This window comes from Heterodontus francisci, chromosome 5 (genome assembly GCF_036365525.1).
Source record: "Heterodontus francisci isolate sHetFra1 chromosome 5, sHetFra1.hap1, whole genome shotgun sequence".
Taxonomy (NCBI): domain Eukaryota; kingdom Metazoa; phylum Chordata; class Chondrichthyes; order Heterodontiformes; family Heterodontidae; genus Heterodontus; species Heterodontus francisci.
Genome location: NC_090375.1, coordinates 199,562,382 through 199,580,496, shown reverse-complemented (window position 1 = coordinate 199,580,496; position 18,115 = coordinate 199,562,382). Strand labels below are relative to the sequence as shown.

Sequence of the window (18,115 nt, the reverse complement as noted above, 5' to 3'; positions counted from 1 at the left end):
ACAGAAAATGCTGGAAACACACAGCAGGTCTGCTAGTATCTCAGGACAGCAAAAGAGTTAATGTTTCAGGTCAATGACCATTCATCAGAACAGGGAATGATTTGTGACATTACAGATTTCAAACAAGTACAGGGGTGAGGAAAAGGAGGGAGAGGGGGAGGTGGTATGGAGGAGAGGGTTGAGTGGAGGGAGAACAGCAGTGGGGAGAGTGGAGTGGTGGAGAAATGGCAAAAACAGTGCAGGAAACAGGCAGAGGAAAAGTGGCAAAAACAGCTTTCACAGCTGAGAATGGCTCCACCCACTTTCTGGTCCCGCCCTTTCTCTGGCTCCACCCACTTCCCACTCGAAGGGCGGGGCTCTGCCGGGTGACGTCAGGTTCCTGCTCTAACTCTTCCCCCGAGGTGTTGATTCCGGTCCGCTTGGTGCTCAGGTAAAGTCGGGCGGTGGGATGGCGGGTTCGGGGTTGGGTGTTTGTCGTTCTGACCCGGCTCCGGGACTGGTTTTGCTGAGGGAGTTAGGGGCGGGAGGTGGATTGAAGGCCGGAGTCCAGTCACAAGGTCCAGGCAGGCGGCCTAGGGCTGTCCCGGCCTTTACAGTGGCTCTGGAGCGTGTAGCCGGGTCTGGTGAAGCGGTGACTGAGCGGAATCCAATGCCCAGATTCGCTGATCTAATCTGGGCGGTCTCGGTCGCCGTGACGAGCGGCAATGGGCGATCATGTACATTCACTCAGGAAACACACTGACACGCTCACACTGACAGACACACTCACACGCTGACACACAAACACTGACACTCACGCTGACACACAAACACAGACACACGCTGACACACAAACACTGACAGACACTCGCACGCTGACACACAAACACAGACACACGCTGACACACAAACACTGAGACTCACGCTGACACACAAACACTGACAGACACACGCTGACACTCATGCTGACACACAAACACTGACAGACACTCACACGCTGACACACAAACACTGACAGACACTCACACGCTGACACAAACACTGAGACACACACGCTGACAGACAAACACTGACAGACACTCACACGCTGACACACAAACACTGAGACACTCACACGCTGACAGACAAACACTGACAGACACTCGCACGCTGACACACAAACACTGACAGACACTCACATGCTGACACACAAACACTGAGACTCACGCTGACACACAAACACTGACAGACACACGCTGACACTCACGCTGACACACAAACACTGACAGACACTCACACGCTGACACACAAACACTGACAGACACTCACACGCTGACACACAAACACTGACAGACACACACGCTGACACACAAACACTGACAGACACACGCTGACAGACACACGCTGACACACAAACACTGACACACAAACACTGACACACAAACACTGACACACAAACACTGACACACAAACACTGACACACAAACACTGACACACAAACACTGACACACAAACACTGACACACAAACACTGACACACAAACACTGACACACAAACACTGACACACACTCACACGCTGACACAAACACTGACAGACACTCACGCTGACACACAAACACTGACAGACACTCACGCTGACACACAAACACTGACAGACACTCACGCTGACACACAAACACTGACAGACACTCACGCTGACACACAAACACTGACAGACACTCACACGCTGACACACAAACACTGACAGACACACGCTGACACACATGCTGACACACAAACACTGACAGACACACACGCTGACACACAAACACTGACAGACACTCACACGCTGACACACAAACACTGACAGACACTCACACGCTGACAGACAAACACTGACAGACACTCGCACGCTGACACACAAACACTGACAGACACTCACACGCTGACACACAAACACTGACAGACACACGCTGACACACATGCTGACACACAAACACTGACAGACACACACGCTGACACACAAACACTGACAGACACTCACACGCTGACACACAAACACTGACAGACACTCACGCTGACACACAAACACTGACAGACACTCACGCTGACACACAAACACTGACAGACACTCACACGCTGACACACAAACACTGACAGACACACGCTGACACACATGCTGACACACAAACACTGACAGACACACACGCTGACACACAAACACTGACAGACACTCGCACGCTGACAGACAAACACTGACAGACACTCGCACGCTGACACACAAACACTGAGACTCACGCTGACACACAAACACTGACAGAAACACGCTGACACTCACGCTGACACACAAACACTGACAGACACACACGCTGACAGACAAACACTGCCAGACACTCACACGCTGACACACAAACACTGACAGACACACGCTGACACACAAACACTGACACACAAACACTGACACACAAACACTGACACACAAACACTGACACACAAACACTGACACACAAACACTGACACACAAACACTGACAGACAAACACTGACAGACAAACACTGACACACAAACACTGACAGACACTCACACGCTGACACAAACACTGACAGACACTCACGCTGACACACAAACACTGACAGACACTCACGCTGACACACAAACACTGACAGACACTCACGCTGACACACAAACACTGACAGACACTCACGCTGACACACAAACACTGACAGACACTCACACGCTGACACACAAACACTGACAGACACACGCTGACACACATGCTGACACACAAACACTGACAGACACACACGCTGACACACAAACACTGACAGACACTCACACGCTGACACACAAACACTGACAGACACTCACACGCTGACAGACAAACACTGACAGACACTCGCACGCTGACACACAAACACTGACAGACACTCACATGCTGACACACAAACACTGAGACTCACGCTGACACACAAACACTGACAGAAACACGCTGACACTCACGCTGACACACAAACACTGACAGACACTCACACGCTGACACACAAACACTGACAGACACTCACACGCTGACACACAAACACTGACAGACACACACGCTGACAGACAAACACTGCCAGACACTCACACGCTGACACACAAACACTGACAGACACACGCTGACACACAAACACTGACACACAAACACTGACACACACGCTGACACACAAACACTGACAGACACTCACATGCTGACACAAACACTGACAGACACTCACGCTGACACACAAACACTGACAGACACTCACACGCTGACACACAAACACTGACAGACACACGCTGACACACACGCTGACACACAAACACTGACAGACACTCACATGCTGACACACAAACACTGAGACTCACGCTGACACACAAACACTGACAGACACTCACACGCTGACAGACAAACACTGACAGACACTCACACGCTGACAGACAAACACTGACAGACACTCACACGCTGACAGACAAACACTGACACTCACACGCTGACAGACGCGCGCTGACAGACGCGCGCTGACAGACGCGCGCTGACAGACGCGCGCTGACAGACGCGCGCTGACAGACGCGCGCTGACAGACGCGCGCTGACAGACGCGCGCTGACAGACGCGCGCTGACAGACGCGCGCTGACAGACGCGCGCTGACAGACGCGCGCTGACAGACGCGCGCTGACAGACGCGCGCTGACAGACGCGCGCTGACAGACGCGCGCTGACAGACGCGCGCTGACAGACGCGCGCTGACAGACGCGCGCTGACAGACGCGCGCTGACAGACGCGCGCTGACAGACGCGCGCTGACAGACGCGCGCTGACAGACGCGCGCTGACAGACACGCGCTGACAGACACTCACGCGCTGACAGACACTCACGCGCTGACAGACACTCACGCGCTGACAGACACTCACGCGCTGACAGACAAACACTGACAGACACTCGCACGCTGACACACAAACACTGACAGACACTCACATGCTGACACACAAACACTGAGACTCACGCTGACACACAAACACTGACAGAAACACGCTGACACACACGCTGACACACAAACACTGACAGACACTCACATGCTGACACACAAACACTGACAGACACTCACGCTGACACACAAACACTGACAGACACTCACACGCTGACACACAAACACTGACAGACACACGCTGACACACACGCTGACACACAAACACTGACAGACACATGCTGACACACAAACACTGAGACTCACGCTGACACACAAACACTGACAGACACTCACACGCTGACAGACAAACACTGACAGACACTCACACGCTGACAGACAAACACTGACAGACACTCACACGCTGACAGACAAACACTGACACTCACGCGCTGACAGACGCGCGCTGACAGACGCGCGCTGACAGACGCGCGCTGACAGACGCGCGCTGACAGACGCGCGCTGACAGACGCGCGCTGACAGACGCGCGCTGACAGACGCGCGCTGACAGACGCGCGCTGACAGACGCGCGCTGACACACGCGCGCTGACAGACGCGCGCTGACAGACGCGCGCTGACAGACGCGCGCTGACAGACGCGCGCTGACAGACGCGCGCTGACAGACGCGCGCTGACAGACGCGCGCTGACAGACGCGCGCTGACACACGCGCGCTGACAGACGCGCGCTGACACACGCGCGCTGACAGACACTCACGCGCTGACACACGCGCGCTGACAGACACTCACGCGCTGACAGACACTCACGCGCTGACAGACACTCACGCGCTGACAGACACTCACGCGCTGACAGACACTCACGCGCTGACAGACACTCACGCGCTGACAGACACTCACGCGCTGACAGACACTCACGCGCTGACAGACACTCACGCGCTGACAGACACTCACGCGCTGACAGACACTCACGCGCTGACAGACACTCACGCGCTGACAGACACTCACGCGCTGACAGACACTCACGCGCTGACAGACACTCACGCGCTGACAGACACTCACGCGCTGACAGACACTCACGCGCTGACAGACACTCACGCGCTGACAGACACTCACGCGCTGACAGACACTCACGCGCTGACAGACACTCACGCGCTGACAGACACTCACGCGCTGACAGACACTCACGCGCTGACAGACACTCACGCGCTGACAGACACTCACGCGCTGACAGACACTCACGCGCTGACAGACACTCACGCGCTGACAGACACTCACGCGCTGACAGACACTCACGCGCTGACAGACACTCACGCGCTGACAGACACTCACGCGCTGACAGACACTCACGCGCTGACAGACACTCACGCGCTGACAGACACTCACGCGCTGACAGACACTCACGCGCTGACAGACACTCACGCGCTGACAGACACTCACGCGCTGACAGACACTCACGCGCTGACAGACACTCACGCGCTGACAGACACTCACGCGCTGACAGACACTCACGCGCTGACAGACACTCACGCGCTGACAGACACTCACGCGCTGACAGACACTCACGCGCTGACAGACACTCACGCGCTGACAGACACTCACGCGCTGACAGACACTCACGCGCTGACAGACACTCACGCGCTGACAGACACTCACGCGCTGACAGACACTCACGCGCTGACAGACACTCACGCGCTGACAGACACTCACGCGCTGACAGACACTCACGCGCTGACAGACACTCACGCGCTGACAGACACTCACGCGCTGACAGACACTCACGCGCTGACAGACACTCACGCGCTGACAGACACTCACGCGCTGACAGACACTCACGCGCTGACAGACACTCACGCGCTGACAGACACTCACGCGCTGACAGACACTCACGCGCTGACAGACACTCACGCGCTGACAGACACTCACGCGCTGACAGACACTCACGCGCTGACAGACACTCACGCGCTGACAGACACTCACGCGCTGACAGACACTCACGCGCTGACAGACACTCACGCGCTGACAGACACTCACGCGCTGACAGACACTCACGCGCTGACAGACACTCACGCGCTGACAGACACTCACGCGCTGACAGACACTCACGCGCTGACAGACACTCACGCGCTGACAGACACTCACGCGCTGACAGACACTCACGCGCTGACAGACACTCACGCGCTGACAGACACTCACGCGCTGACAGACACTCACGCGCTGACAGACACTCACGCGCTGACAGACACTCACGCGCTGACAGACACTCACGCGCTGACAGACACTCACGCGCTGACAGACACTCACGCGCTGACAGACACTCACGCGCTGACAGACACTCACGCGCTGACAGACACTCACGCGCTGACAGACACTCACGCGCTGACAGACACTCACGCGCTGACAGACACTCACGCGCTGACAGACACTCACGCGCTGACAGACACTCACGCGCTGACAGACACTCACGCGCTGACAGACACTCACGCGCTGACAGACACTCACGCGCTGACAGACACTCACGCGCTGACAGACACTCACGCGCTGACACACAAACACTGACAGACACACTCACGCTGACACACAAACACTGACAGACACACTCACGCTGACACACAAACACTGACAGACACTCACACGCTGACACACAAACACTGACAGACACTCACCTGTGATGACAGGTGCTCTCCCCTGCGCTGGCGTCCGCTCTCCCCCGCGCTGACACCCACTCTCCCCCGCGCTGACACCTACTTCCACCCCCCCCCCCCACTCTGGCGCCTGCTCTCCCTAATGTTTATGGATGGGGTGCCAATCAAGCAGGCTGTTTTGCTGCTTTGTCCTGGATGGTGTCGAGCTTCTTCCGTGTTGTTGGAGCTGCACCCATCCAGGCAAGTGGAGCGTATTCCATCACACTCCTGATTTGTGCCTTGCAGATGGTGGACAGGCTTTGGGGAGCCAGGAGGTGAGTTACTCACTGCAGGATTCTGAGCCTCTGACCTGCTCTTGTAGCCATGGTATTGATATGGCTACTCCAGTTCAGTTTCTGGTCAATGGTAACCCCTAGGATGTTGATAGTGGGGGATTCAGTGATCGTAATGCCATTGAATGTCAAGGGGAGGTGGTTAGATTCTCTCTTGTTGGCGATGGTCATTGCCTGGCACTTGTTTAGTCCGAATGTTACTTGCCACTTATCAGTCCAAGCCTGGATGTTGGCCTGGTCTTGCTGCACAAATCTTTAAAGTTGGCAGAACAGGATAACAAAACAGTTTATAAAGTTTATGGGATTTTGTGCATTATAAATAGAGGCTAGAGTACAAAAGCTAGGAAAGTATGCTAAAGCCATATAAAACACCAAGTCAACTTCAGATGGTGTATTATGACCGATTCCAATTTAGGAAGGATGTGAAGGCTTTTAAGAGGGTACAGAAGAGATTTATTGTAATGATTCCAGGGATGAGGGATTACCGTTGCGTGGAGAGACTGGAGAAGCTGGTCGTCTTCTCCTTAGAGCGGAGCAGAGTAGGCTAAGAGTAGAGAGAACTTGCAGTGAGACGGGGAGGATCCAGTTTTCGTGGTCCACATGGTTACCAACAACGTAGATCGGACTAGGAAGGAGGTTCTGCATAGGGAGTATGAGCAGCTAGGGGCGATATGTAAAAAAAAAATCTCAAAAGTAATAATCTTTGCGATATTATCTGAGTCACGAGCAAATTGGTGTAGGGTAAATATGATCAGAGAGTTAAATGTGTGGATCAAAGATTGGTGTGGGAAAAATGGGTTTCGACTCATGGGGCACTGGCACCAGTACTGGGGGAAGTGGGAGCTGTAATGTTGGGATGGTCTTCACCTGAGCCGTGCTGGGATCAGTGTTCTGGTGAGCTGTATAACTAGGGCAATAGTGAAGTTGAAGTGAGAAAAGGTGTGATAATTTTGAGAGAGAGGAGAAGGCAAGAGAGAAAGATAGCAATAAGGGTAATGATAATCAAGGTGTGGCAGGAAGGGACAGAGCATGTAAACTACCGTACTGGACCTGGTATTGGGGAATGAGCCCGGCCAGGTGGTCGAAGTTTCAGTAGGGGAGCATTTTGGGAACAGTGACCATAATTCCATAAGTTTTAAGGTACTTGTGGATAAGGATAAGAGTAGTCCTCGGGTGAAGGTGCTAAATTGAGGGAAGGCTAATTATAACAATATTAGGCAGGAACTGAAGAATTTAGATTGGGGGCGGCTGTTTGAGGGTAAATCAACATCTGACATGTGGGAGTCTTTCAAACGTCAGTTGATTAGAATCCAGGACCAGCATGTTCCTGTGAGGAAGAAGAAGAAGTTTGGCAAGTTTCGGGAAGCTTGGATAACGCGGGATATTGTGAGCCTAGTCAAAAAGAAAAAGGAAGCATTTGTAAGGGCTGGAAGGCTAGGAACAGACAAATCCCTTGAGGAATATAAAGACAGTAGGAAAGAACTTAAGCAAGGAGTCAGGAGGGCTAAAAAGGGTTATGAGAAGTCATTGGCAAACAGGATTAAGGAAAATCCCAAGGCTTTTTATACATATATAACCAGGGAAAGGGTTGGCCCACTCAAGGACAGAGAAGGGAATCTATGTGTGGAGCCAGAGGAAATGGGCGAGGTACTAAATGAGTACTTTGCATCTGTATTCATCAAAGAGAAGGACTTGGTGGATGATGAGACTAAGGAAGGGAGTGTAGATAGTCTCAGTCGTCTCATTATCAAAAAGGAGGAGATGTTGGGTGTCTTGCAATGCATTAAGGTAGATAAGTCCCCAGGCCTGATGGGATCTATCCCAGAATACTGAGGGAGGCAAGGGAAGAAATTGCTGGGGCCCTGACAGAAATCTTTGCATCCTCATTGGCTACAGTTGAGGTCCCAGAGGACAGGAGAATAGCCAATGTAGTTCCTTTGTTTAAGAAGGGTAGCAAGGATAATCCAGGAAATTATAGGCCGGTGAGCCTTACGTCAGTGGTAGGGAAATTATTAGAGAGGATTCTTCGGGACAGGATTTACTCCCATTTGGAAACAAATGGACTTATTAGCGAGAGGCAGCATGGTTTTGTGAAGGGGAGGTCGTGTCTCACTAATTTGATTGAGTTTTTTGAGGAAGTGACAAAGATGATTGATGAAGGAAGGGCAGTGGATGTTATCTATATGGACTTCAGTAAAGCCTTTGACAAGGTCCCGCATGGCAGACTGATACAAAAGGTGAAGTCACATGGGATCAGAGGGGAGCTGGCAAGATGGATACAGAACTGGCTCAGTCATAGAAGACAGAGGGTAGCAGTGGAAGGGTGCTTTTCTGAATGGAGGGATGTGACTAGTGGTGTTCCGCAGGGATCAGTGCTGGGACCTTTGCTCTTTGTAGTATATATAAATGGTTTGGAGGAAAATGTAGCTGGTCTGATTAGTAAGTTTGCGGGTGACACAAAGGTTGGTGGAGTTGCGGACAGTGATGAGGATTGTCAGAGGATACAGCAGGATATAGATTGGTTGGAAAATTGGGCGGAGAAATGGCAGATGGAGTTTAATCCGTACAAATGTGAGGTAATGCATTTTGGAAGGTCTAATGCAGGTGGGAAGTATACAGTAAATGGCAGAACCCTTAGGAGTATTGACAGGTAGAGAGATCTGGGTGTACAGGTCCACAGGTCACTGAAAGTGGCAACGCAGGTGGATAAGGTAGTCAAGAAGGCATACGGCATGCTTGCCTTCATCGGTCGGGGCATAGAGTATAAAAATAGGCAAGTCATGCTGCAGCTGTACAGAACTTCAGTTAGGCCACACTTAGAATATTGTGTGCAATTCTGGTCGCCATACTACCAGAAGGACGTGGAGGCTTTGGAGAGGGTACAGAAGAGGTCTACCAGGATGTTGCCTGGTCTGGATGGCATTAGCTATGAGGAGAGGTTGGATAAACTCAGATTGTTTTCACTGGAACGACGGGGGTGGAGGGGCGACATGATAGAGGTTTACAAAGTTATAAGCGGCATGGACAGAGTGGATAGTCAGAAGCTTTTTCCCAGGGTGGAAGAGTCAGTTACGAGGGAGCATAGGTTTAAGGTGAGAGGGGCAAAGTTTAGAGGGGATGTGCGAGGCAACTTCTTTACACAGAGGGTGGTGAGTGCCTGGAACTTGTTGCCGGGGGAGGCGGTGGAAGCAGGTACCATAGAGACGTTTAAGAGGCATCTTGACAAATACATGAATAGGATGGGAATAAAGGGATACGTACCCCGGACGTGCAGAAGGTTTTAGTTTAGGCAGGCATCAAGATCGGCGCAGGCTTGGAGGGCCAAATGGCCTGTTCCTGTGCTGTACTGTTCTTTGTTCTTTGTTCTACAGAGTGTGCCAGCAGCTAAGGCTGGAGGTTGTGAACTAACAGGGGTGGAGGGGGAGGGTTCATGTGAAAGGAGATCCAAAGAGCAAGGTTGAGGCATCGGAACAGTATAATGCTGTGCATAAAAACAAGCAAAATGGGATAGGAAGGGACAGAGTGTTTAGTAAAAATTGTACATCAGCGAATAAGATCATTGCAGGGGATAGAAGTGAAAAAAATGAAATTAAAGGTTATCTATCTTAATACATAAAGCATTTGCAATAAGATAGATGAACTAGTGGCACAAATAGAGTTACAGTGCTGTATCTCTCTATGATCTCTCTGATTTAAGCCTAATCATTACAGCGACATGGTTACTTGGTGATCAAGGTTGGGAAATAAACATTCCAAGGTACTCAATATTTTGGAAAGACAAACAGAATGGCAAAGGAGGAGGGATAGTTTGATAGTAAAGGATGACATAAGGACATTAGTGAGAATGGATCTGGCCTCTGAAGATCATGAAGTCGAATCAGTTTGGGTGGAAATTAGGAATAGGAAGAATCAGAAAACACTGGTGGGAGTAGTTTAGAAGCCTCTAAACAGTATTTATACCGTTGGACGGAACATTAAACAGGAAATTATTGGAGCTTGGAACAAAGGCAATGTAATAATTCTGTGGGACTTTAATCTTCATATAGACTGGGACGATAAAATTGGCAAGAGTGGTCTAGAGGATGAGTTTGTAGAACGTTTTTGGGACAGTTTCTTGGAGCAATACGTTGTGGAGCCAACTGGGGATAAACCTATCTTAGATCTGGTATTGTGTAATGAAGCAGCATTAATTAGTAATATCATAGTAAAAGATCCACTGGGAAATAGTGATCATAATACGATGGAATTCCATGTTAAGTTTGAAAGTAACATACCCCAATCACAAACAATAATCTTAAATTTAAACAAAGCCAATACATAGGTATGAGGGGAGAATTGGCTAAGGTTAATTGGGTAAATAGATTAAAAGGTATGGTGGTAAATGAGCAGCGGGGAAACTTAAAGCAACGATTCAAAATGTTTAACAAAAATACATTCCATTGAAAAACAAAAACTCAGCAAGGAAGACTCATCCGTGGCTCACTCAGGAAGTTAAGGATAATATTAAACATAAAACATAGAAACACAGAAAATAGGAGCAGGGGTAGGCCCTTCGGGCCTGCTCCGCCATTCAAAGAAGATCATGGCTGATTGTCTAATTCAGTACCCTGTACCTGCTTTTTCCCCATATCCCTTGATCCCTTTGGCATTAAGAAATATGTCTATCTCCTTCTTGAATATATTTAATGACTTGGCCTCCACTGATTAAAAGAAGAAGCTTACAATGTTGCAAAAAAGAGTAACAAGTCTGAGGATTGGGAGTGTTTTAGAAACCAGCAAAGGGCCACCAAAAAGTTGATTAAAAAAAACAGAATGAGAGTAAACTGGCCTGTAAGAGCTTTTATAGGTATATCAAAAGGAAGAGAGTAGCTAAAGTAAACATTGGTCCCTTAGAAGCAAAGACAGGAGAAATTATCATGGGGAATGGGAAAATGGCAGAGGCATTGAACAAATATTTTGTGTCTCTTCAAAGTAGAAGACACAAGTTTCATACCAGAAATAAACACTAACCTAGGGGCTAAAAAGAGTGATGAAATTAATATCAGCAGAGAAAAGGTATTGGAGAAACTTAATGGACTAAAATCTGACAAATCCCCGGGACTTGACGGCCTTCGGTTCTAAAAGAGATAGCTGCAGAGATGGTGAATGCGCTATGACTTTCCAAAATTCCTTAGATTCGGGAATGGTCCCATCAGATTGGAAGGTGGCAAATGTTACACTTCTTTTCAAGAAAGGAGGGAGAGAGAAAGCAGGGAACTACAGGCCAGTTAGCCTAACATCAGTCATTGGGAAAATGCTGGAATCTATTATGAAGGAATTCTTAACAATGCACTTAGAAAAGCACAGTATGATTAGAACAAGTCAACATGGTTTTATGAAAGGATGTCCAGTTTGACAAATGTATTAGTGCTTTTTGAGTATGTAATTAGTAGAATAGATAAAGGGGAACCGGTCGATGTAGTATACCCGGATTTCCAAAAGGCATTCGATAAGGTGCCACACAAAAGGTTAATAGGCCAGGTAAGGGCTCATGGAATTGGGGATTGGTTAACAGATAGGAAGCAAAGAATGGGCATTAACAGGACATTTTCAAGTTGGCAAGCAGTGAACAGTGGAGTGCTGCAAGGATCAGTGCTGGGGCCTCAGCTATTTACAGTCTACATTAATGACTTAGATGAAGAGACAGAGTGTAATGTATCTAAGTTTGCTGATGATACAAAGGTAGGTGGAAAGGTAAGCTGTGGGGAGGACACAGAGAGGCTGCAAAGAGATATAGACAGGTTAAGTGAGTAGACAACAAGATAGAAGATGGAGTATAATGTAGGGAAGTGGGAAATTATTCACTTTGCTCGTAAGAATGGAAGAGCAGAATAGTTTTTAAAAGGTGTGAAACTTGTAAGTGTTGATGTTCAAAGAGACATGGCTGTACTTGTATATAAGGAATGCAGAAAGTTGGAATGCAGGTACAGCAAGCAATTAGGAAGGCAAATGGCATGTTAGCCTTTATTGCAAGAGGGTTGGAATTCAAGTTTAAGGAAGTCTTGCTGCAATTGTATAGGGCTTTGAGTGAGACCACATCTTGAATGCTGTGTATAGTTTTAGTCTCCATGCTTCAGAAATGATATACTTGCTTCGAGGGGATGCAATGAAGATTGATTCCTGAGAAGAGAGAATTATCCTATGAGGAGAGATTGAGGAGAAAGGGTTGGTATTCTCTGGCGTTTAGAAGAATGAGAGGTGATCTCATTGAAATGTATAAAATTCTAAGAAGACTGTGTTGTGTGTTTGGTTTGTCTGCTGTCACCTTAATATACTTGGTTAGTCTAGCTTAGAGAGATTCCTGAGTCACCAGTACTTTGAACGTTAACTCTTTATTACATTCTGACTATGTACAGCTTCACACCAGTCTGTGTGACTCCTCTGAAGCCATGCTGCGTCTCCCTCCAAGTCTCTCTCACATGTGATCACTTACATCATCATGGTGGGAGATATTCTTTGCACTTTCAACATTAACCCTTTCAGACCCATATACTGCAGACTTGACAGTGTCGATGCTAAGAGTCTGTTTCTACTGACTGGAGAGTTCAGAACTGGAACCATAGAAAAATTATGACGCAGAAGGAGGCCATTCAGCCCATCGTATCTGTACCAGCCAAAAAATCTAGCCACCTAATCTGATCCCACCTTCCAGCACCTGGTCCGTAGCCTTGCAGGTTACAGCACTTCAGGTGCATGTCCAGGTACCTTTTAAACGAGTTGAGGGTTTCTGCCTCCACCACAGTTCCTGGCAGTGAATTGTGAGTAGGGGTCACAGTCTCAAAGTAAGGGGTCAGCCATTAAGGACTGAGATGAGGAGAAATTTCTTCACTCAGTGGGTTGTGAATCTTTGGACTTCTCTACCCCCGAGGGCTGTGGATGCTCAGTCATTGAGTATATTCAAGGCTGAGATCGATAGATTTTAGAGTTCAATTTTCAGTCCATTAACACCCTATCTGTACTAATGCTTTGTCTTTCGACACACCATTAACATATTGTTTGCCTTTGCTCCACGACCTTCTGGTCTGCTATTCTGTGACCTTGTCCTATCTACGCCTTCTCCTTTGTTATCTCTTGCCTCACCCCTGCTTTACTTGCTTATAACCTTTTACATTTCTAATATTTGCCAGTTCTGAAGAAGGGTCACTGACCTGAAACGTTAACTCTGCTTCTCTCTCCACAGATGCTGCCAGACCTGCTGAGTATTTCCAGCATTTCTTGTTTTTATTTCAGATTTCCAGCATCCGCAGTATTTTGCTTTTATTTTCGGGTAAACACAGAGATTGTTTCCACTGGTTGAGGAATCTAAAACATGGGGGTGCGGTCTCAGGATAAGGGGCTGAACATTTAGGACTGAGATGAGAGATTACTTCACTCAAACGGTTGTGAATCTTTGGAATTCTCTACCCCAGAGGGTTGTGGATGCTCCATCATTGAATACATTTAAGGCTGGGATAGTTAGATTTTTTTGTCTCTCAGGGAATTGAAGGACATGGTGAGTGGACAGGAAAGTGGAGTTGAATCCTAAGATCAGCCCTGATCGTTTTGAATGGTGGAGCAGGCTTGATGGGCCATATGGTCTACTTCAGCTCCTATTTCTTGTGTTCTTGATAACGATGTTTAAAATCATGAAGAGTAAATAAAGAGAAACTGTTTCAGCTGGCTGAAGAATCAAAAAACAATGGGTACAGATTTAGGGTGATTGGCAAAGGAGCCAGAGTCAACATGAGGAAGAACATTTTTATGCAATGAATGGTTAGGTTTTGGAATGCACTACTTGATGGGAAAAGCAGGACTGTGTCCTGGCACCAACTCTCTTTGGTATATTCTCTCTACTGCTATTTCACGCTTTCGGAAACTCAAATGGAAGTGTCCACTTGCATACTAGAGCTGACGGAAAGCTGTTCAACTTGGCAAGACTGTGTGCCAAGACCAAAGTGCGTAAAGTCCTAGTCCGTGAGTTGCTGTTTGCTTATGACAGTGTGCTGATTTCCCATCGTGAAGTTCATTTTCAGCAGATCGGTTCACCCAGGCCTGCAAGGAGCAGCATCAGGAAGACCAAAGTTATGGGCCAGGACGTAGAGACTATACCTGCCATCAAAATCGACCACCTCACTTTGGAGTAGCTCCACATACTTTGGATCAACAATCACCAGCAATCTCTCCCTTGATGCTGAAATCAGCACCAGGATTGCCAACGCTGCAGCTGTCATGCCAAAATTCAGAAGATGAGTGTGAACCAACAGCAAGCTAACCGAAAATACAAAACCCCACGTGTACCAGGCTTGTGTTCTCAGCAAAAACAAGAAATGCTGGAATCACTCAGCAGGTCTGGCAGCATCTGTGGAAAGAGAAGCAGAGTTAACGTTTCGGGTCAATGAACCTTCTTCGGAACTCACTGACCCGAAACGTTAACTCTGCTTCTCTTTCCACAGATGCTGCCAGACCTGCTGAGTGATTCCAGCATTTCTTGTTTTTGTTTCAGATTTCCAGCATCCGCAGTATTTTGCTTTTATTTTTGTGTTCTCAGCACCCTCCTTTAAAGCAGCGAAGCTTGGACAACTTATGCAAGCCAAGAAAAATGGCTGAACAGCTTCCACCTCCGTTACCTCAGATGGATATTGGGCATCTCCTGGCAGGACAGAGTACCGAGTGTGGAAGTACATCAGCATGCAGGGATCCCCAGCATGTTTTGCCCTCTTGAGTCAGCGGCGACTCTGTTGGCTGGGTCACGAATGGATGACCCCCACGTCCCCAAAGGCATGCTGTATGGTGAGCTTGCTATCAGCACGAGACTAACAGGTCGCCCACATCCGTGATACAAGGATGTCTCTGCAAGCGAGATCTCATGTTGACTGGGATCAGCGTTAATACATGGGAAATACTTGCTGCTGACTGGAGTTCCTGGAGAATGGCAGTCAGGAATGGCATGGAAAAAGCAGAGGACAAAAGAAATGACCAGATGGCAGAAAAGAGAGCCCGGCGGAAGGAAAAATCATCAGTCAACCTCGGGCCAACGATATTCATCTGTGCTAGCTGTGGAAGGGAATGCCACTTGTGAGTCGGCCTTGACAGCCACAACAGGAGATTTTCAACTCCGAAGTGATATACACTCAGGCGCAGCCCTTCGTCTTCTGAGACAGACGGATGCCTACTACTATCACTACCACTACTAGCCTGATAGGATGGTGGAAACCGATTCAACAGTGACCTTCAAAAGGAAATTGGATAAATACTTGAAAGATAAAAATTGCAGGGGTATGGAGAAAGAGCAAGGGAGTTGGGGCTAACTGAATTGCTGTTTTAAAGAGATGGTGCAGTTTGATGGGCCAAAGGGTCTCCTCCTCCTCCTCCTCCTGTGCTGCGTTATTCTATAATTCTAACCAAGACTAATTGCACCTATCCTTTTACAAATTGGGGGGTGAACACCCTCACCCCTCAGACCAAGTTAACCCACCCCCCTTTTGGTGGGCATCCAGAATTCCGAGTCTATGTTCCAGACTCCACAGGCTGGGCTGTTCAGAGTGGGACTTTAAAGGGGGCCACATCCTGTGAGTATTCTGAAGTGGTGATTAACAGCGGGTGATTGAAATACTGAATTAGTACAGGATATACTAACCTTTCTCCTCCCCTAGTTACAGATTGGGAAATTCTGACATTTAAAACTAGTAAATCTGTTGAGCAGAAGTGGTGTCTGGAGTCCAATATTTGCAAAATGTATTTCTGTTGGCAGTCTGAGGATTTAATCTCATGACTCAAAGTTAAGGATGTCTGTAGTTCATTTAACCAAGCATGTTAACCAACAGATGCATCTGTAGCTCCAGTTGATTTGTAAGAGAAAAAAACTTTGAAAATGCAGGATATACTTAATACTTTTCAGTAAGATTTTTCAAAATTATGCCTTTTTATGTAATATTTGCCTATTGTGGAGAAATACTGCCCCACAGCTGAGTAACGTATGGACTTCTGTAACAGAGTGTGAGAGACTTCCCCACACACATTCCCCAGGTTTAGTACTGAGAAAACATTGCACTGTCAGAGTCAGTACTGAGGGGGAGGTGTATTTTTTAAATTTAATTCTTGGGATGTGGGTGTTGCAGGCTAGGCCATTATTTATTGCCCATTCCTAGTTACCTTTGAGAAGGTGGTAGTGAGCTGCTGCCTTGAACTGCCGCAGTCCATGTGGCATAGATACACTCACGGTGCTGTTGAGGGAGTTCTAGGATTTTGACTTAGTCTGGAGCCGAGGGATCCTCTGTGGAGTTTGCAAGTTCTCCCTGTGTCTGCGTGGGTTTCCTCCGGGTGCTCTGGTTTCCTCCCACAGCCAAAAGAACTGCAGGTTGATAGGTAAATTGGCCGTTATAAATTGCCCCGAGTATAGGTAGGTGGTAGGGGAATATAGGGACAGGTGGGGATGTGGTAGGACTATGGGATTAGTGTAGGATTAGTATAAATGGGTGGTTAATGGTCGGCACAGACTCGGTGGGCCGAAGGGCCTGTTTCAGTGCTATATCTCTAAATCTAAATCAAATCAGAACCTAAACTGAACATCGGTGAGCAGTTTATTGGTACGTGCCACTTGATAGCACTGCCCATGACACCTTCTGTCACTTTGCTGATTGAGAGTAGACTGATGGGGCGATAATTGGCTGGATTGGATTTGTCCTGCTTTTTGTGGACAGGACATACCTGGACAATTTTCCACATTGCCGAGTAGATGCCAGTGTTGTAGCTGTACTGGAACAGCTTGGCTGGAGACGTGGCTAGTTCTGAAGCACAAGTCTTTAGCACTACAGCTGAGATGATATGAGTCCATAGCCTTTCCTGTATCCAGTGCATGCAACCGTTTCTTGATTGCATGGAGTGAATCGAATTGGCTGAAAAATGGCTGAGATGGATCATCCACTCAGCACTTCTGGCTGAAGATGGTTGTGCTCGTGCTGGGTTCCACCGTCGTTGAGAATGGGGATGTTTCTGGAGCTGCTGCCTCCTCTGGTTAGTTGTTTAATTGTCCACCACCATTCATGACTAGATGTGGCAGCTCTGCAGAGCTTTGATCTGATCTAATGGTTGTGCGATCGCTTTGCTCTGTCTATAGAATGCTGCTTCCACTGTTGAGCATACATGTGGCTCTGTGTTGTAGCTTCACTGGTTTGGCACCTCACCTTTAGATATGGTTGGTGCTGCTCCTGCCATGCTCTCCTGCACTCCTCATTGAACCAGGGTTGA

The 18,115-nt window shown here is 48.4% G+C and overlaps 1 protein-coding gene across 5 annotated transcripts in view; it reads left to right on the top strand.

The window, feature by feature from the left end:
• The first annotated feature begins 343 nt into the window (after positions 1-343).
• Positions 344-18,115, top strand: part of stard3nl (STARD3 N-terminal like) — a 47,306-nt gene continuing 29,534 nt past the window's right edge. For all 5 annotated transcript variants that reach the window (XR_010975120.1, XR_010975119.1, XM_068032615.1 and 2 more), the window contains exon 1: positions 344-430. The gene's annotated coding sequence lies outside the window, so the exon portion shown is untranslated. The remainder of the gene's footprint in view (positions 431-18,115) is intronic.